Raw genomic sequence first — 22,722 nt, 5'->3', positions numbered from 1 at the left:
TAAAATGAATCTTGCCCAAGGGGTTTTCCTTCCCGGGTAAGAGGACCCAGGTGGTAACTAGCTGAAAGGTGTCCCCACCGGGGACAGAAGCTGAAGTGGGACTGAAAGCCACAGGCTCAAGGAGAGATGCTGCCATGTCACAGGAGTGGCAATTGATGGGACCTCCTAAGGACACCTCAAAAAACTCACATCAACACCTACACGAGAAAGCCAGCTTTAAAATGCCTGCAAGGCCTAGAAAGTGTGACACCCACCTATGACAGTGATGGTCAGGTAAGGAGCACGGATATTTCTGTCACTTTTAGATCCAACCTCCTCCAGCCTTAGCTGGTGGAAGCAGGAAGGCAACCTCTTCCCCACTGCCTGCTACAGGTCTCAGCTAAAGGCAGGCTGAGATTTAACTTGAAATCAAGGCAGAGCTTGTTACTATTATCTGGGAAAGGAAATTTACATTGCTTGAGATCGTATTTGGTAAAGTTACCACAGGCCTTTCTATTATCGAGACGAGGCCAAAAGAGTCTAGAAATGCCTTCCTTGTCACTCAAGGGCCAGGGGTTAGGCTGCAAGTATTGAACGGGTTTAATGGGGTGGAGACAAATAAAAATAAAATTGCCTATATAATTCACTCGTTCATTTATCCGTTCGTTCATCCAGTGCATATTTATTCAACACCTTCTATGTGCCAGGAGCTATTTTCAGCACTGAAAATAGGTGAGTGAAAAAAATAATAATAAAAAAAATCTGCTTCCTGGTGTTTGATACTTAGGGAGTACATGCTTAATGTCATGCAGATGTATAGACAAAAGCACACATAGACGGACGGATCTATGAATGAGCTTCTACTTGTTCTCTACCATCTCTTTGAAGTTTTGGTGTAACCCAAAGCTCATACAGCTAGGGGAAGTCTGGTGATTCTGGTCCTCTCTGTTGACTCGCTTATATGCAAGGATGTTCTTGAATGTTCTGTGCTACTCTTCATTCATATCTCTACCATATTGCGTCATGGTTGCTAAATTAATCACTGAGTTCTCCTGGCCTGCAGAGTTCGACCTGAAAGTACTGCTGTTTTACAACCATGTATATAACTCAATTTGGTTTTGGATATTTTGTTGCAACACTACAAGTCTCTGCTTAAAATTGTTTCTGTGACATAAAAATGGGCCATTTTTCTGCTCTTTTGTACACAAGACCATTGAGAAACAATCTGGACGCTGGTGACAACTTTTGCGTGAGCTTCCGGGCAGGGATGAATTAGTAGGATTTATATTAAATGCAATTTAGTCAGGGTCTGGCTGGTAATTTGCTTTGAGCACTCCTCTGGCCTCCCCCGGCTCCTGAATGCACACAGAGACACAGCTGGTCTTGCAGGCCCTACTAATGCAGAACTGGAAAAAAGGATCACTTTGACGTATGATGGGAAGAGAAAAATGTTCATGCTGAATGCTCTACTATGGTGTAAAATCTCTTAAATGTAGTGTGTAGCTGTCTTTCTGAAAAATTTGCTCTATAATTCTTTCATCTTCACTTCTGTGCAGTGAAGCAAACGTAAACCAATGAAGTCCAAATTTTAAAGTTGAAACATTTTGATCATTTAGCAAAAGGAAAATGATGGCATCTTTTATTAAAACCTGAAAATAATTATTAATTGATATCTAAAATAAGAAAAATTTAAAACACAAAATTTTAAATTCTCTTGATAGACATTTTACTTATTTAAAAACTTTTTGGGGGTGCCCGGCTGGCTCAGTCGGTAGAGTATGCGACTCTTCATCTCAGGATTATGAGTTCGAGCCCCATGTTGGGCATGGAGCCTACTTAAAAAAAATAATAGAATAAAATAGAGATAATAAAAATGAAAAAATAAAAACTTTTTGAAAATGTCATGCCTGGGCGCCTGGGTGGCTCAGTCGTTAAGCGTCTGCCTTCGGCTCAGGTCATGATCCCAGGGTCCTGGGATCGAGCCCCGCATCGGGCTCCCTGCTCTGCGGGGGGTCTGCTTCTCCCTCTCCCACTCCCCCTGCTTGTGTTCCCTCTCTCGCTGTGTTTCTCTCTGTCAAATAAATTAATAAAATCTTAAAAAAAAAAAAAAAGAAAATGTCATGCCTGTTTTCTTCTTCTAACATTGTAGTTGTTGCCTAGTGTCAGGTCCATAAGCTTCTTTAAATGCCATATGGATGTTCCTTAATCCCCCGTCATTTACAATCTTCTTTTTTTTTAAGTTTTAGTCCTCATGTGAAGAAAGGGCTCTTCAATGTTTTCGTGAGTGTAATTTAGCCATTATGAACAACCAATTTGGTTGAACAGTGTTTGTTATATACTGGACCACTTCTACTTGCGAATATTGACATGTAACCTTTTACCATCAGTTTGTTTGTTCAACAAAAGCATATTGCTCTCTTGCTATGTGGACACTGTACTAGTTTCTATGTCAGCTAAGAAACAGTACCTGCCTTGGAGGAGTTCATCATGCAATGTGCTGTGAGGAAAGAGATATATAAATTTGTAATTTATGCTTTGATAATGCAGAGGATGTAAATTTATAATTTTAATAAAATGTGTTAAAAGCTGAAGGAAAAGGATATGCAGGCTGCTCCCTATTTCTTTCTCATTTCTAATCTCTGCCTAACTCCTGTTAATGACAGAGGGAGCACTTTCACATGAGACAGTAGGCTATAAGGAAAGGTTACACACAAAATTAATCAGAAAGATTGCAAATGCTGATGTTGTATGTGTGAATTGTGAAGTGTGGATGTTAATCCTGAAGAAGTATGTGTTAATAAACAACGTATATTGAGTATACTGATTAAAACTGTCTGATTAATCCAACAGTAAATGCTCTAGAGGCATTCAATTGAGCTTTTAGAGAATTATTATCTACTTGAATCTTTTTAATTTATCAAATGCTCCTAATATATTATTTACCACTCACTAGTTTTTAAAGTCATGAGAGTAATGTTATTTGGACACTTCAAAAATACATAACTAGAGACAAACTAATAAAATCATAAATCTTTTTCCAACAATCCACCTTACCTTTCTAACCTTACTTCACAGTTAACTGTTATTCACAAGTAAATCTCTGGAGACCCTGTAATAATAGAGCGCCTAATTTCAAAGCGTGTATTCATACAAAATTCCCTTTGCTTACCACTTGGAGCTAGAATTCGGAGAATCATACACTTCAAGTACATATTTCAGGAAAAGAGAGTACGTCAGCATGCCATGGGAGAAGATCCATAGTCAAGGGAGTCCACACACTCAAAGCTGAAGCATCCTGGGAAACCTATTTGTCATGGGACCAGAAGATCGCAGAACATAAACCATCCACAGAGTGTGGCTTTATCCAAACATTAACATTTTATAAAATATGATGGTACATATTATCCATTTCACAAGTAAAATTAAGAGGTTTTTGGATGGGATGAGCCCACAGCAACTGAGATCAACATCACCCACTGACTTCTGAAGGTCAAGATGATTCTGTTTCCCTGGAACATAAGTAAAATGGAAATTCATAGTTGCATGTATGGTTGAGCATTTCAGTATAAATAAGATTAAATTAGAGGTGGCTACTCTTCTGTATCTTGCCATATGTTTGTCCTGCTCACATTCCATCTTTCACTTCTTTTTACCACTCCTCCCCACCCCCCCAGGGAAATAAGACAGAATCAGGGAATCTGAGAGAGAAGTGTGATGTGCTTAGGGGATGAGGGGCACAAACAGAGAAGGAAGTAAAATGTCAGAGTGGGCACAGGAAAGAATAGGAGCCCAGGATAAATGATAGCAAGGTGGAATCATGCTCTTTTTAGATGTTATCTTTCAAGGTTGTTCTTGAGTTTTATTTTTTAGGAACTTTTGTGGTATTTGTGGGATCTGACCATAATTTGGTCCTCTGGAGCAAAAGGGCAAATGCTTTGGAAGAGGTTCTATGTATATAGATTTTTTGAGATGCATTCTTGTTCTTGTACGGAGATTTCTAAAATCATTAGCTGGTTGACCATCTGTGGATCTCCCAGTCATTATCGTTGCTTCCCCAATGATGGGGGCAAATATGAGGCCATCTGATGCCCTGTCATTTGGTCCTTCTTGCATCTTCTTTCTCTGAGATATTTCCTATTATAGTTTATTAAGTCTAAGGCTGAATAAACACTATTGAGCAGCTCCTAAATAGGTTTTAGGCAAAGTGTATCATAATAGTTCAATAATACCTTTCTTACTTGACCTTAAAATGACTCCTCTTAGCCTGTTGTTGTCAACAATTCCTTATTCTATACAATATTTAGGCGAAGGACCGTAAGAAGGAAATGTAGAATTAGTTGTAGAGATAAAGGCCATTACTGTAGATCTTAGTGTGTTGGGAAGTGGGTGTCCTGGGCAAATTCTATTAGGTAGAATTCTGACAGATGGGATCAAATATCTCACAGATGAAAAACTATCCATAGAAATATGCCAGTTTTATACAGAGAAAAGTGGCTACTATTTTGTGGAGATGCAGTTCTGTCTCTAATTTCAGTGCATCTAGACAGAGAATCCTATATATATATTTTATATATAACATACATGTAATTGTATATAATCATTATAAATATATATATACACATACAGATAAACTTGTCATCTGAACAATGTTCTAATGGTAAGACCATAGAAATATCTTTAGAACCTATAAACATTATGCTTTTCAGAGAAAGTGTTCATTTTCCATGTTTATTTAAATTATACTTTTGAAAAGCATTTATAGGTTTTCTGCAAGGGCAGGATGTTAGATAGAAATCTAAATTATTTTCTAGTGTGGTGGGATTATACCTGTCTTTAATTCACCACAATCATCTCACAAGAGGTAATTCTTACTGCTGCACTGTAGCTCTTTGAGTAAATTTTGAAGTTTCCCAAATTGGCTACAGTGGTTAATACATGAACAGTCACTACACACTCCCTTGGTTAGGTGACATGCTTAATTAATCATGCTTCATTTCCTTTCCGGCTTTCATAGATATTTCTCTTATTCTACTTTGCATGATTTTTGGAAGAGAGCATCCCCTGAGGACTCTACTTCTCCCATCTTTGGAGAAATTCCTTCTCAGAAGAGGCAAATTAGCACAACATTATGCCAAGGCCCAAGGATACGGGGTTCTGGAGAAGGTGAATGTGAACAGGGAGTTCAAGATCACAACTTTTGAGTATGTTTCTGCCATAGGCATGGCCTATGGGACTGCACTTCATCTTTCTTTGCTTCATTCCACCTGTCAGTTAAAAAGGGCATAATAGTTATGTCCACTGTGTCTTGCAAGTCATTCACTTTTTGATTTTTATAATGAAATTTTTGCTCATATTGAAGCGAGCCTGTATTACTAACAAATGATACAGTCACAATGAAAGACTCTCTTCCTATGCAGAGAGCCCAAGGGACAGCTCCGGGTCCTATTACTCAGTGTACACCTTTGCAAATGGATGAGCCTGGCACCACTGCCTAAAGGTCAGAATGCACAGGATTCGCAGATTCAGCAGAAAGGATCAAGCCTGGAGTTTCCAGCTACCTATCCAAAACACCCCATCTCTTCTTCTTAGTAGAAATAAGACCTGGGAACACTTAGGGAAGCACAAAATCTTATTTTTACTGAGACCCCAAAGTTTTACCCCTAATGTCTGTCTTCTAGGACTCTATTATTCAGCAGCTACACCAGAGAAGTAAGAGTTCAGATATAACTCACCAGCTGCCAAATGTTCTTAGAACCACAGTCCTGCCCACTGTGTATGATTCAAGGAAACTTTCTTCTGTAGTTGTTTAATTCATTTAGAATGAGGCAATACACATAACTCCTGACTAATAAGACTTATGAAGTCTAAATTTTGAAAATGTCTTCCCATTTTTTTTTTTTCTAATCTCTCCTCTGGTGCTGTCACTCCAATGGAGAATACTAAAACTAAAGATCTTAAAGATGAAGTAGTCAATTCTAATGATCGTTTTAGAGCAAGCATTTTTTTAGGGAGGCAAAACTATCACAAAGACTAAAATTAGATTTTGGGACCATTTCCCTTATAATTGTAAATTTTCTGCACATTATTACTAGCGTACTTTTTTTTAGTAATAATGGCCATTGCTGCTTAATTTTATGATTAAAGTTTGTTTACTACTTTCCATGTAGCATTAAGCACTAAACTAAGAATTTCACATGCAGAGCTAAGAATTTCACTCGACAACCATAGCAGGTGGCCACTGTTATTGCCCTCATTTTATAGATGAGGTGTAGAGAGGTTAAAAAGCACTTACAAGGTCCTTGGGATACCTGGGTGGCTCAGTTAGTTGAGTGTCTGACTCTTGATTTTGGCTCAGGTCATGATCTCAGGGTCGTGAGATCCAGTCCCGAGTTGGGCTCTGCGCTAGACATGGAGCCTGATTAAGATTTTCTCTCACCCTCTGCCCCTATCCACCCCTCCTTCAAAAAAAAAAGGTATTTACAAGGTCCCATCACTGGTAATTGGTAGAAAGAGCACTGAAATTCAGGTTTGTCTACCTTCAAAACTATCTGTGCCCTTTCTTGATTCCTTGCAATACTCTGTCTACTAAATAGCATGATGCAGTATTTGTTAAATACTTTTCATGTTCATGTGAATATTTGCTGAGTTAAGATTTTTTAGAAAGATTTATTCATTTTAAAGGGAGAGAAATCACACACATGCATGAGTGCGGGGAGGGGCAGAGGGAGAGAGAGAATCCTCAAGCCGACTTCCCACTGAGCGAGGAGCCGGACCCAGGACTCTGAGATCCTGACCTGAGCGGAAATCAAGAGGTCGGTCGCTTAACTGACTGAGCCACACAGGCCCCCCACTGATTTAAGATTACAATCATTCCATAAAATAGATTTTCAATGTAACCACAATTACCAATGTATTCTGTAAATTTTATTGCCTAATGAATAAAAGAAACCACTCCTCTTCTATGTGAGCATGGGAGTTGCTTGCTTTGGGTAGTTCTCCTCTTGTGCCTGATTTCCCAAAGCTGGAGCCTCTATCTTTCAAATCTGCACAGGATTCCCTAATCTCCCACTGTGGCAGGAAGAAGGGCAGGGGGAAAGAGGCAGTCATCAATGATGTGAGAAAAGGGATTGAAATGAGAGACACAAACTGTCAAAATTTTTTCTTATCAGTTATGAATACCCAAATATTAGATGTTCTTTTATGTGTTTCTTAAAAGTGTTTTTACTAATTTTCTTGTAAAATAAATGTTTATTTCTGTTTAAGTAGTACATGCATACAGTAAAAACTTAAATAGTAAAAAAACAAAATGGCGCACAACAGGATATGTCTGTCTTCTCTCTGCTCCATCTCTCATAACATTCAATTCCTTTAGTTATCCCACTGGTGGTACCCTCCTTATCTCTAAATAAGATGCTCATTAGGCTCGGACTTGGCTTTTTAACTGCTGATATTATTTTCATCCCATTATAAGAAGCACTATATGAATTATTTCACAATTTGGGCTATATCAACAGAATATTGGTCATTGATGAACGAATTAGTGTCCTAGAAAATTAGCACATACTTTTATAATTTTTTTTAATATACAGTTTTCTTCTCCATTTTCTCTGTTTTCTGTCTCTGGCATACCTGTTTTTCAGATTAAATCTCCAATATCCTAAATTCTTTCTCAATTTCCTTTTATCATTTTATCTTTTTATTGTATATTCTTAGACCTATCCTTTTCTTTATCTTCTGAGATCTTCTGCTTATTAATTTTTATGTATCAATTTTCAAGTACTATTTCTTGATCTCTCTGTATTTGAAAGCATTAGATTTTGTAATTTAATGGCAGCACTGTCTTCTCTAATCTCTTTGAGGATGCTGACTACGGGGTTTACTTCCCTTTTGTGTGCGTTCATGTGGCTCTGTGTATGTATATTTGATTTCTTTTGCTTTTGTATCTCTCGAATTCCACATTTTCTTTCAATGTTTTGTGATTTGGGGCCATAAACTTATTTTTTAAGAGCAAGTCTTGATAAAACTGTTGCGAAGCTCTGTTTATGAGGAGAGGTCTTGTCGGTTGTTGGCATCACTATAGCACAGTTGGGTTCAATTTCGCTTTTCCCTAGGAATGTCCGAATGTTAGTATCTAGAGGCCTTTCAGAGAGGAATCTTTTGAGAAGTCTTTCTCTACCTCCCACCACAGCGAGGTAGGGTGAGCAGGGTGCGTGAGATGGACAAACTTGGCTGTAAGCATTCTGAAGTCAGTCCAGAGAAAAGAGTTGAGAATCCCATAGTTCTCCATTTGCATTTCACTTGTTTCCCTATTTTATCTTGTTCACCCCAGTTCTCTACTATGTTTTGTGTCCCCCAAGTCCAGAGATTCTGTTTAAATTATCTACAAAAGAGCATCCAGCCTCCTGAGGGGTGAGGCTGGATGATTTTCTAGAAAAACATAAATTAGGATATTCATCTCACAACATTAGAGAAATTTAATAATCCATTAACCATAAACTAAACATTATTTATTCATATTTTAAAAACATAATTTATTTTTAATTGTACAAATATTATATAAATCTATTCTCTTTTGACCAAATTCAAGCAATACAAATAAAATCTCTTCCCACTAGAATCAAATTCAATCTCTTCTTCATAAAGTATTGTTAATTTAATATGTGTGTTTCCGTCATTTATAGAATCTACGTAAAAGACTTTGGTTCTTAATATTTTTGTTATAACTTATGTTCATGTTTCTTTACTGTGGTGGTTCTCCTAATGTGGTGCCCTGATCAAAAGCATCAGCACTGTATGTGTGTTATTAGAAATGCACATTCATGGGCCTACTCCGGACCTACCACTGAATCAGAAGCTCTGGCAATGGGATCAGCAATCTGAGGTACTCTGAAGTTCAAGAACCACTGACCTTGAGAATTCACAGTGAAGATGGTAAAGAAAGATTATGAAAATTGGTCCAGAAGCCCAGTGTTAGACAGTGTTCAGAGATAACAGAACATGATGTTTGCTGTCTCTTGGAATACTTTCTGTGAACACTTTTCATTATAGGTCAATGAATAATGATAAATGTGGAATTCAGATCTTGGAGAACTTAATCCTGGTCTTATTGTCAGATTTAGGGAAGAGAAAATATTTAGACTTCTCTGGCCCTCCCACTCTTCTAAAGACTCTGGGGAAGCAGCAGGATTTGTAGAGATGGCATCAATCATGGTGGTACCCTTGTTCAATGTTTAGTACATGCTGGACAGATGCAAACGCTTTCTATCACCATCTCTTACCATGCAAAGGATAAGATTACTTTTCTGGCTATTTTGTTTGGTTTTAGTTATACATCAGAATTGTATTCCCTTTACCTACTGGTAAAATCTTCAGACTAAGAATCTGGAGAATCAGATGCTTGTAGAGACTGTGCTGTTTCCTAAAAAGGTGTGCACCGCTGGGAAAATTATTTTGGCTCTCTAGGCCTTAATTTTTCCCATGAGCAAAATCGAAATTGGATTGTATGACACTCTGTCATCCTAAGATCCTGAACAATGGTGATAAAATGTGGAAGGAATTTTAAAATAAGAAGATGCCTTCAGGAAATTGGTTCCTCTCCCCCCCCCCCCACACCTCCCTCCCCCATCAGAAAAACTCCTGAACATTCTTTGTTCCATATCACTTTGGAGGACCTCATGACTCATGACTTATCCTATCTTTTCTTCCTTCTTCTACAACCTGTAGAAGGCCAGGCCACGTCTCTTGGGTGGCATTCATCTGCACAGAGCTTCCCAGAGAGCGCATGTTAGAGCTGCAGCGGCTGAGTGGTCCTGGCCGTGGAGGAGGGGCTGGATCACCAGAAGGCTCGGCTGTGGCTCTGATTAGTGAGCAGTGATGCAGCTGGGAGGCACTAGCCTGGCCAGAAGAAGGTTCTTTCACTTCTAGCCAGTTCTCAGCATTCTCCACAGAATGTGCCATGCTTGCGAAGACTATGAGGGTAGATAACGTAGCCTCAAGCACACTCCTCTCTCATAATTGGAAAATTCCAGGGTTGTAGGGGGAAACCTGGTGGGGTGGTGTTGCTCATCAAGCAACATGCAGCCTAACACTCACAAATCTGATTGAGAAAAATGGAATTATTTTGTAGTCCAGTGGACTCCGAATGGTTATTCTACTCAGACCTTTATTGCTTGGCCCTTGTTAATTTGATAAGCACTCTGTATCCCTAGTACAGAAGACAAATACATTTTATAAGAGAAGGTCTAAAATCTGAAGTGGCAATAACATAACTGAGAACATAGTTTTATTTATTTTCCGCAGTGGCAGATTGTATTTTCTGTAATTTCTGTGCAAACAAACCAATATGGTCTTCTTCTGAAGGGCCTAATTGGAATGACAAAAGTAAAGTCTCCATTGACTTCAGTACCACGGAAACAGATGGGGGGCTACAGTAATTTAATTTTACCAAGAGTTACTAGCGGAATAGATAAGCACAAACATGAGGAAACTTCTAGGATACTCCTCACACACTTTGCCCCAAAATATTGCTTCTGCTTTGGAAAAATTACTTTCCTAAAATAACACTTAATTAAAAAAACGTCTGTCCTGTTAAACAACTGTTTGTACATTGAACAATAACTATATTAATAAAAGTAAATCCTCCAAAGAATAACTCTTTGGCATCCTTTTCTTTGCAAAGGTCTCTGGGAGCCATGCCAGGAAAATACAATAAAATTTACTAGCCTGGAAGTTGTGTCTTTTCTTTCCCGTTCTGTGTATCCATTGTCTGTGCCATTCTTTTAAAAAAAAAAAAATTCTTATGATTTTACTAGAAATTTGAGAACCTTGCTTTATAAGGCAGAAAACTGCCTTATATTTTCAGTGTCACAGTTTTGTCTCAATGGCATATTATCGTCTCTTTGTAAAACTATCATCTTTCTTTGAAGTTGATTCCACACATTTTCAATGATCTATATTTTCCAGATACTGATGTAAACCCTTCATCACCACACTTGGCAGGGCTCGCATCCCCGCCTTGCTGCACTTTGCATGGTCTCTTCTTTTCTCTGAATCATAAGTCACGATGAGGCAGGGCCATTTCCCAAATCAATTCCTGGCAGAAGAGAAAGGGCCTCCATGCATCAGGAAACCATTTCAAAGGTTAACAGTTTATCCAAGGGCATTAATTAAACTTCTTTCATAAATAAAGGCTCAGTGCTGTCAAAAGGTAGAGTGCATGAGGAGACAATTCCAAGGCGATCGCTTCCTTCACAAGAAAGAAATGAAGCTCTTCTCAGACAGAGCCTATTAAGCACATTCACTTCCAGATTGTTATATGTAACAAATGAGCGGGAGAGACAGACAGTGGAGGAGCCCCTAATTCAAGGAACAAAGGACGTCTTCTATATTCTTTGGCATTGTGGTCCTGTCTCTGAAGAATTCCAAGAGCACCCAAGATGGGGATAATCAAGCGAATGATTAATACCAAACCAGAGACGACTTTTTAGGTTCATTTGCTATCACTTTCCTTCAGGGAGAGGATCTCTTGATCCCTTTTAGCATTGCTCCCCATGGATAAGATTAAAAATTACACAGCCCTTGTTAAACAGTTTAAAAGAATTGGAGAATTTTCTTTGCTAGGCTTTGACTGATGAGATTCTTTGCCAATTTGTAAGGGAAGAAAAATGGAAAGATTATAGGATAAACTATCATAGTCACTTTTGTTAGTGAATTTTTAGACTTAGGTCCATTTTCAGCATGGGACAAAGTGACATCAGGGCAAGGAAATAAACAGCTTGACTTTTGTTGTCACATGGGTACTAAGCCATATCAAGATGAAGTGCAGGCACTAAAAAATTGTAAGTGAATATTGGGCAAACAGAGACCCAGAGCAGCTTATCCACTTGGCAGCCTATACAGTATCACATATTTCTTAGATGTGAGTGAGTGACATGTCATACAAAGTGGATAATGCAGAAAGAAAAATCAGCTTAAATACATTTAACAAAAATTCAAAAGATTGGTTAATTTAAGAGATCTATTTTTTGCAAAGAAATTGTTCAACCTCGTTTTGAGTGGAGACATTATAGCTGCAAAATCTTGCAAAGGGAACTGACACAAGGGATAAAGTATAATCAATCCCCAAGCTTCAGCTTCACACTTCTATTTTTGGTCAGGAGAACTCTTTCCAGGCATCCTTTTCGGGTGGCTGGACATTTTTCCTTTCTCTCTGGACCTGTCCTCTTTTTGCCTCAGTGGCTCATACCCCCTTGAAGACACAAATAGTTAAGGACAGATAAAGAAGCAATAAAGCAGATTATTTTTAAGGTGGACATTGCCAAGGATGACCAGGCCTGGATACCGGCTGAGTAGATCAAAGCCAGGGAGAAGCATGGGGGAGTCTGAACACGTCGGATGCAAGGGATGGCATCACACAGAATCCAAAGCTCCAGAGGCAGGGTTAGGGCCCAAGGTACAGAGGGATCAGGAAGAGATGGGAAATAGCTTCTGGGACTCAAATACTTGCTTTGTTTCATTCTGAGAGTATGTTTTTTGATTGAGACGGGATTGGCTTAAGGAACTAGAATTAAGATAGACTAAAGATTAAGCTACATTTAATCACATGATACCTAAATCTTCTCCTCAGTGTAAAGAGAGGTTAGTATTCTGTGTAGGGAACCATACTATAGTAGGGGGGAGCATCTCATTCAAAACTGGGGGGGGGGAATAAAAAGCCCAGGAAGAAAGTATGATTGAGGGCCTTGCAGGGCCCTGGAGTTCACAATCCAGAGGAAAATTGTGGAATATAGTGTGAAGACACAGAATTCAGATGAGGGATCCAAGAATCCAGAATTGGGATACACGAAAGTAAAAATCCCACAAAATAGATGAAATTCTGACAATTTTTATCAAAAGAAGAAGACACAAATACATAATATTATGAATGAAAAGGGGCTTACACTATAAATAGAAATTAAAAAGATTATAGCACTACCAATAACTATATTATTTTGAAATCTACGATGAAACAGACAGGAAAAATATAAGGGAAAATGTAAGGTGTATGTAGACATGATTTCAAGAGGGTTAAAAGCTCAAATAATCCTGTATTAGAGAAATTAATCTTCAAATCTTCAAATAAAGCAGATATATAAAAATAAAAATGTTCAAATAAAATGGCAGAACAAGGGAGTTTTACAACTCCCTTGGAAATTTTACCAAATGTTCAAAATGCAGAGTATGCTTTTTTTTTAACTTAAAAAACTCTAATGGATAGAAAAGAGGGAATATCTAACTCATTCCACAAGAGAAGCATAACCCTTATATCAAAAGCCAAATAAGGTGTGTAAAAGGATCAATTTTACTCATTAAAATAGATGTAAAAAATAATATATATTAAAAAAACTAGAAAATCACATCCAATATATATTTTAAAAAAGAGCATACCAAGACAAGATGGGGTTTACCCTAAATATACAAAAAAGAATTATCTTTAAAAAATGTCCTTTACATTAAAAAACATTTAGATGGTGAGTAAAATTAATATTGAGCATTAACATATTAGAGGTTCAGAGAAATCTTGCTATGGAAAAACCTATTTAAACTTGTTCAGCTTGGATTTTTCCAAAATTTACTTTAACACTGAATTATGTTAAACTTACTATGAAGAATTCCTTAAATAAATACTTGCTATCAAACATTTAAAAAACTAAACACAACAAACCGAATGTTTGAGTCTCTTAAAATAGATTCTACATATATAATTTATCTTTTAGAAAAATGTGTTGTGATATATTGAAAGTGGCCCCAGGACAGGAGCCTTGAGATGGGAGCTGTAGCCCTTGTCCTTGCTGCTAATGAGATAAAAGACTTTTAGATTTACCTGCATCCAAGCTTTCTAAAATACAAATTGAAGAGGCTGGATTATATAATCTTCATAATTCTTTCACCTTTTCAGAGCTTTTCATTCCCTAGACTAGAAAGATATAAATTTTTTACACTTACAATTTGTGTACATTTTTGTTTGTGTACTTTAATGAGACTTGCTAAATCAAAGGTCTTCTACCATTTTGATAAATGGTGTGGAATCAATTACCTAACCAAAAAATAGTTCCGACAATGTAAGCCTCTAACAACTATGATCCAGAGCCCAAGAGAAACTGTAAGGTGCTCCATTCTAAGTATCTGGCACTTTGGCATCTTTATTCTCTTATGCCTACCTTGAAATAAGCATGTTCACTTTAGGCTCATTTGGACACTGCTTTTTGGATGGATACATAATTTTATATTCATGCTGATTTCATGATAAAAAATAACACACCATTAAACTTTTTCATTTAAAAATATTACCAGTTTCTGTGTGCAACATATAGCCCCCTCAGATCTCTGACTCTCATCTGGAACCTGAGTTCCAGCCTCTCCCTGAGTGATGCTCTATTCCATAGAATCAAAATGTCTTCTAGCTAGAAGAATATCTGACCAATAGTAGGTAATGAATAAATGATTTTATTTATTTTTTATTTTATTTTTTTTAAAGATTTTATTTATTTATTTTGACAGAGAGAGAGAGACAGCGAGAGAGGGAACACAAGCAGGGGGGAATGGAAGAGGGAGAAGCAGGCTTCCCGCGGAGCAGAGAGCCCGATGTGGGGCTCAATCCCAGGACCCTGGGATCATGACCTGAGCCGAAGGCAGTCACTTAATGACTGAGCCACCCAGGCGCCCTGAATAAATGATTTTAAAGAATCAAATTGGTGATGATGAGAACATTATATTCTATACTGACTCCCCATACCTGCTCTTGAAGACAAGACTTTTTCCTTCTTTTTTAAATTGTGGTGTTCCTAGTCTTCAAAACAGACCTATGCCCATAGAAGATGGATTAATAAAGTAATTATTGTAGTTGTTAAAGTGAATAACAAAGGCTGTTCAATCTCATATGATAGATATTGATTAAACACATCCCATATGTTAGCATATGATACATGTATGAATTTTAAGTAAAGTTATGGAAGTATGTATAATACAAAGAATAAAAATAATTAAGAACTTAGGCAAAGGGGAACTATGTATAAGAAAATAAAAAGATAGCTTCTAAAGTGGTCCCCAAAGACCTTACCTTTTGGTATTCAGTCTTTTGTACAGTTCCCTCCCCTAGAGTGTAACCTAGAACTAGTGACTTCCATGAAATGAGTAGAATACACCAGCAGTGATGGAACATCCCTTCTAAGACCAGGTTACACAAAGACATTGACTTACATCCTATTTCTTCTCTTGCTTTCTTACTTGCTTGCTCAAACTGCCATGCTGTGAGCTACCCTATGGAAAGGCCCCTTGGCAAGGAATGAAGGAAGGCCTCTGACCAATAGTCAGAAACTGAGGAACTCAGTCCAGCAGCCTTTGAAGTGTTGAATCCTGCCAGCAATCATGTCAGTGAGCTTGGAAGAAGATCTTCCTTCTGACAAGTCTTCAGGATGAGACTACAGCCGGACCAAAATTTGATCACAAACTAATGAGACCCTGAGGCAGAGGTGCCCAGCTAATTTGCACCGACAGAAACTGTGAGATAATAAACGTTTGTTGCTTATAAGCCCTAATGCTTTGAGTAATTTGTTATGCAGCCTTAGCTAACGCATACAGCCAGGAATAAAATTAACACATCAAAATGTATATATTTTATTAGGTGGTTGATACACAATTGCTAGAAGCAAGCCAAAATCTCTTCTCTGAGTTAATGGAGAACCAAAGCAAGTAGAGACATGGTTTACAAGAAACATAGTGTTCAGATGATAAATACAACATATTTGTTTAGGAGAATCATTGCTTTTTCTTCATTTTGGAGCCAGAAGAAATATTTCCCATTAGTTTTCTTAAGATGATCCTGGTAATGGACTAGGTGATGTCTTTACCATCATCACTACAATGAATAAATGATGATCCACAAGCTCACTCTCAATATCTAACATCTCTCAATATATGTCAATGGCAAAGTACTGAAGCTTTATTTATGAGTGGTTTTCCAAGAGGCTACAAAAAGAGTGCAAACACACATTATTTTGAGGGTCAGGCTTGACCTTAGAATAAAATTAGAAATTCCACACATATGGATGAATGGATGAATTCTAGCTCTATTCTTAAGAATTGGAGAGCATAAACTTTAAGGTTGTAATCAAAGGCAAGGACCAAAAGTAAAGATAATTTGTGTTGCAATTTTTAAAAAGGTCCATACTTTAAAAATAAATCAATAGGGCAGAAGGTAGGATCAAGGTCCTTTTATAAAAAGTAAGTATAATATTCGATGCTTTTGCAGTATGCTACATAGACAAGGTACCACATTAGGAAGCAGTTCATGAAAATAGGGAAAAGAAAAAGGAGTCCACCCTTCTACAGCTCTTGTAGTCAACGTTAGCTACTTGTTATGGCATGTAATCTCATCTGTGAAATATAATAGGCCCATGGATGGTTACCAAGGCTTTCCTGGCCCCATAGTTTTAATTGTCATGAGTTTCTCTCCTTGAAACCACTCATTTTACCCTGAACCGGGAAATAACTATGCAAGGTATTCAGAAATGGATAGCATTTGTTTGCCTTCACTCACCAGTAGCACATCTGCCCTCAGAAGGACAATTTTTACTTTCTTCAAAACCAGATAACCTTAAAACAGGAACCCTTATTCCATGTGCTATTAATGACTATGTAATAATTTTTTCAATTAGAAGATTTTTATTAAATCTGCTCTCTTTTCCTTATACCCCTATAATTTTCTGTAAATATTATTTTTTCTGTCATACCTATCTCCTTGATATATTTGATTTCCTGGAGTACTTCAAAAATAGGCTTTCTGCTTATGTAGCCTATTAGAAGAACAGACCTCATTTTCCGCTCTGCCTTTTCCACAATATGAAAAAGGGAACATGAAATCATGGGGATTTACGGAGGGAGATTTGTCAGCCTTTTCTTATTTACTTGAACTGTGAGATACAAGTTGAATTTGGGGCCCTCTTTTCAAGAACAAGTTATTTGTTATCAGATAAGTTCACGTTAGTGGATCAGACGTGGATAAGGTGTTTCTATTATAACCTCGTTAGATGTGTTAGAGTGCTCTGAGTTCTAGAATAATGGTTTGCTATCTTGCGCAAACTTGACTTCCATTTCTCACTACCTCATTTGAATACTTTGGGACTTCTGGATAGCAAGTGTCTTTTCACATAAACCTGAACTGTCTGAGGACAGCTGAACTACTTATTGTAGCCATTTTAATAGACACAGCAGATTAGCACATGACTACCTGAACTATTGTAAGCAATATTGGTTGAAAATACAGTCTACAAGACCCAATTAGTTATGATATGGCTGCTCTGTAGCTTTCTGAACTCATGTGACCTTACTCCCTCATAATTGTGGTACTCTGGTGTTCAAGTAATAATCAAAACTTACAAGAAAAATAAATAGATAATGAAAACCATTTTAAAATATGAATGTGGCATATGTGAATATGAGTCACTCATTATCCAAATTTCTTAGTTGACTTGTTCATTATTTAGATAACGATCCCAATCAGATGTGGCAATGGTGAGATCAATTGATATTACCTCAAATATACTGAAGAACATTCACATATGTGGAAAAGGGATTATCCAAAATAATTAACATTCAGCTGCAATTACAGAATGAACATATTGCCTCCTGTATCTCAGCACTGTTATGTTTTATTTTTTATGGGATTTATTTACTTAGTGACTAATCCAGGATTTTCAGTAATTTACAGTGAGGCTCCTCATCATTAGTGTGAATTAACAAAATGCTTCTGTTGTCCTCGGTAATTAGTTTGAGTAGGAAATGAGGAAAAAGACAACACATTTTGAGGGCTGCTCAATACTACCTTTATCTTTCTTTAATGTCTGGGAGCTAAATATGGAATTTTAATTTCCTCCCTAATTATCGAGGAGTCTTTTGCTAAATGGGCATATCCCCCAGGCACACTTGCTTATTTTCACAATCTGTATTTTCACTTCACTCTTTTGAAATACGTTATTTATGAACTTGCACAGTAGTTCACAAACATTTCTTGAGGAAAGAAGGAAAAACTAACCAATGCTAAATAGCAAGTGAAGGGTGAACCTGGGTGGCTCAGTCGGTTGAGCATCCAACTCTTGATTTCAGCTCAGGTCACGATCTCAGGGTTGTGGGATCAGGCTCCACGCTCAGCGGGGAGTCTGCTTGAGGGTTCTCCCTCTTCCTCTCCTCTTACCCCTCCCCCCACTCACTCTTTCTCTAAAATAAATAAATAAAATCTTTAAAAAAAAAAGTAGCAACTGAGGGTGTTAAGCCTTTTCCAATGACATCATCTCCTAGGGTCTTCCTGTTATCCCTTTGAAATGATGTGAGGCTTGCTGATGTTGTTACTTCCCCAGCGTCCCAGGTAGGTAAACTAAGATTTACACTTAGGTTTAATTTTGAAGCCACAATCATTGTGATAAAGCAGCACATTCTTTTACTCGTCCTGACTTGGCTTAAATTTGGTCATCTCATCGGCATCTATTCTCAGTTACCCTCTATCATGTGATGCTTCATAGTTTTTGTACCTTTAACTGGTCGTGGAATACGAGATAGTAAAGCTCTTATACCTCTGTCTCCCGTTGACTTTGCAGATTCCATGGAAACTAGTTCTGTGGTAACCAGAATTGTTCTGATATTAATATCATTGGGCATTTTTAGCCCAAGTAGAATATGTAAAATTTGAGTTAAAACTGTCCCTACAGTGTGTATCTACAATCCCACTGATTCTAACAAGCCAGGCAAAGGCTTGTCATTTTGATTAAATTGTCAACATAATAATAATGCTGACAGTAATAATGGCAGCTATGCTTTATTGGCTGTGACGTATATTATAGGCTTTTAATCAACAAAAACATTGCTAGTAGGTTATAATTATCTGAGTTTTTCAAATGAGAAAAAAGTGGTACAACATGGTTAAGAAATTCACCCCAGGTTTCCTAGCTACTAAGTGGCAGTGTTTAACTAATATTTTCAACTTGCCCTTCATTGGTTAACATTTTCTATTTTCCTGATATTAGTTATATGTATTATTCTCTCCTAATATTGCCCTTTGATATTGCATTTATTGTGTTAAGATTTTTTTGTCTGTTCTACCAAGAATTATAATGTTGAGTGCTGAAATGATTTTGAAATCAGTAGTAATGTTTTATACAAAGAGAATTTTGAAAATCCACAATCCTTCATCTTACTAAGAAATTAAGATAAAAAATATATCAGTTCTGCTGTGCCTGGGTGGCTCAGTCAGTTAGGCATCTGCCTTTGGCTCAGGTCATTATCCCAGGATCCTGGGATTGAGCCCCACATCGGGGTCCTTGTGGGGAGTCTGCTTCTCCCTCTCCCTCTGCTGCTCCCCCTGCTTGTGCTCTCTCTCTCTCACTCTCTGTCAAATAAATAAAATCTTTTAAAAAAATACCAGTCTTGCTATTTACACAAAGCAGAAAACAGACCCTTATGCTTTATAATCTATTTTCCCCATATGGTTCTTGCTGCATGCCTGGAGAGGGTCATCTCTGGATTCTCAGATGAGTATTGTTCAGAAATTTGGGTAGTTCAGACTCACAGGTTGTGACCGTTCACATGGATAACTAGCTATGAGGACAGTGAGATGAACTTAGATTAAAACAAATGAAAATGCCATGTGCTTTGTGGTTAGATTATTGCCCTCACTGTGGCCAATGGTCACACATGGGGATCTAGCTATAACTTTAGAAGGGAGACTGATTAAGGACAAGTATTCATGATAACAAGTCTGTAAATAGCCAAAGCTTACCCCAAATTACCCTTTACTATTCAAAAATACTGAAAAGAGAAAATTATCAGAGGATTTATTTAATATGGCTAAAAATAATTTTTAGGACCACTCTTATCCAGTGGTCTTCCAAAGCTTCAATAGCACAGTGCCAATTTATACATATATTTATACATTCTATTCATCCATGCCTATTAGGTGCATTATTAAACATATACAAAAACAGAAAATAAAAATTTCAAAGTAAAATATTTTCTTTTTGTGATCCTAATGTACTGTCTCATGACCTCTCTTCCCTTGGATTTTTACCTTCCAATAGGAACCTAATCCAAATTTTTGCCTTCACAAAGTAGCTCATACAGCTTAAAGCTGTAATTTGGTGTTTTTAGTTCTAATCTTACGATGTTAGGTAAACTCTGAATTTTCCCTAGGAAAGTAACAAATGGGAGCTAAGCCTCTTATTTTACAAATTCCCCAAACTGTGATATAAACTCGAATGGAGCAAAAATGTTCCTATTAATACTATGCATCACCCATGTAACCTCCATTGAATGTGTCAGGTCCTCAAAGAGATGATCCACGCAGGAGTTGGATAAAAGGAAAGATTCCAAGTGGCACGTCTGCTTGTTTGTATTCACCACTTCTAAACCATTTCTTCTTATCCTCTGCTGCCAACATGAAAGGTGGGGTGGGGAGGTGGGGGTGGATAAGTGTAAGAAACAAAGAAACTACAAAAATAGGGAGGAAAAGAGAAAGAAGGGGGGAGAGAGGAATGATAACAAAGACATTTGTGAGGATACTGTGAGGACATTATTTACTCTTGGGTAGGGCAAAGTGGAAGCCAATTAGGCCACGGGAGACCCAGAATGCCCCTTTACTTTAGCAACCCTCTGTGATGGCTTCTGTCCCAGCTGAGTGGGGAAAATGGTTGCATAAATTGCCCAGAGTGGTATTGAAATCTATCTCCTGGAGGATTCTGGAATATGTCTCTATTTGAAGAACCTCATGACTGTGACAATGACAAATATCCATTGCAGGACACTGAGAGATGGTGTTAAGCTGTGGAAATACAGGGCTTTGTGATTCACATACTGCAGAATATATGCCTATTGATTTTTCTTTTCTTCGAAGAAAATGTCCCTTTGATACATTATGGCTGCAAAATTGGAAAGTACAACTTTTGTTTTGTTTTGTTTTAAATTGATTTGATTTGATTTTCCAAAAGAAGAAGTGATCTATAGATTCCATTGAGGTGGATAGTTGTCACACCAAGTGTGACACTCCTGTAAGTTATCTGGCCTTTAAGACTATTGGAATCTCTGACACATGAGTGATATATACATTCTGAGGAGGATTTACTCTCCGAGAGGATTCTCCACTCCTCCCCCAAATTTCAGAGGGACAAAAATTACCAAGAGCTAGGAAATGATAAACCTCAATATATTTTTAAGATTAATATTCTCATATTCATTAAAAGAGAGTAAAACTCATAAAAATAATCCACATGTTGATGCTATTCACACCTTTATCATCAGCATCATCACAGAGTTATCTTGTGAGGCAAATTAATCTATCATATACCTATAAGTGTATTTCTATCTAATCTGTTAGTCTAGGCCTTTCTTTAGTGGTTGAAAAGAAATCAACAAAAGTTATTTATTTTTTAAATGTATTTTAATGTAGTATAAATATATTTGATAAAAATACTTTTATATATGTGTTTTATGGCATATGAAAATCATCTCTTGTTGGCTGTTTTCAAAGGTCTATTCTCTTGATGTTAATTGAAATCTAAATGAGAAAATAAAACCAAAAACTCCAGAATAGATGTCTTAGGACAAGGATTTGCAGCCCTTTAAATCATTATCTGCATGATGAATTGCACAGGAAGGAGTCACAGCAATTGAATTCAAAGTAAGAGGTTTCTGCAATAGTCACATTTTAAAATTCCCCATCGACACTTAATTCTTAGTGTGAAAAAAACTTTGGGCTCTTTATTAGCTAACTTGAATATATTCTGTGGTCAATATGAAGTCAGTTCTTCCCGGAGTTTATAATCCAGAAAGTATTCTTGGTATTTTGAAACCTCTTTGGAGTCACGTAGGATTATTTCATCAATGATTACTCTTTTTAAAAGGAGAATGTTACCAGTTAACTGTTCTGTGAGATAACTCAGTGAAGTGATAAGAAACTTGGAATAAGTAATCGTGTTTTAATCCCAGGTCTTTTTTTTTTTTTTTAAAGATTTTATTTATTTGAGAGAGAGAGAGAGAGAACAAGGCGGGGAGGGGCAGCAGGAGAGGGAGAAGCAGACTTCCCGCTGAGCATGGAGTCCGACATGGGGTTTGATCCCAGAATCTTGGGATCATGACCAGAGCTGAAGGCAGACACTTAAACTGACTGAGCCACCAGGCACCCCAATCCCAGGTCTTCTTAAATAATTTTTTAAAGATTTTATTTTATTTTATTTTAGAGAGAGAGAGAGAGTGCGGGCGGTGGGGAGGGGCAGAAGGAGAGGGAGAAAATCTCAAGCAGAATCCCTTGCTAAGTATGGAGCCCAACACAGGGCTCAATCTCATGACCCGGAGATCATAACCTGAGCCGAAACCAAGAGTCGGATGCTTAAATAATTTTTACAACAACCTTGGAAAAATAATTTAACATGCTTTCCCCAATTCCTGAAACAGAGCAGGATTGTATTTAACTTATAGCACAAGAATTTTGGGAGACTCAAAAATGTTGATAATATGAATCAGGATGAAAATAAAAAACTGCCTCATGTCCTACACCCTTAAAAAAGTTGGAAGTTGTTGAAAATTACGTAAGAAATGAATTCTTAAGCTTTTTCCCCTTTGTTTGTATCACATGGGGATTTGTGGTAACAAAAGAATAAACTTTTAGAACTAGAAAAACCTTAGAAATAATCCATTTTACAAATGAAGAACTTAAGATCAAAA

The 22,722-nt window shown here is 37.3% G+C and overlaps 1 long non-coding RNA gene across 1 annotated transcript in view; it reads right to left on the bottom strand.

Annotated features, from left to right (window-relative positions):
* LOC118548531 (uncharacterized) overlaps nucleotides 1-22,722 on the bottom strand; it is a 130,215-nt gene that overhangs the window by 4,162 nt on the left and 103,331 nt on the right. Inside the window, exon 3 of the long non-coding RNA XR_013446208.1 lies at nucleotides 3,149-3,283. This is a non-coding gene — a long non-coding RNA (uncharacterized LOC118548531). The remainder of the gene's footprint in view (nucleotides 1-3,148; nucleotides 3,284-22,722) is intronic.

The sequence above is a fragment of the Halichoerus grypus genome, chromosome 3 (genome assembly GCF_964656455.1).
Source record: "Halichoerus grypus chromosome 3, mHalGry1.hap1.1, whole genome shotgun sequence".
Lineage (NCBI taxonomy): Eukaryota > Metazoa > Chordata > Mammalia > Carnivora > Phocidae > Halichoerus > Halichoerus grypus.
Note: the sequence above shows the minus strand (reverse complement) of the source record. Positions and strands in the feature narration are given on the sequence as shown.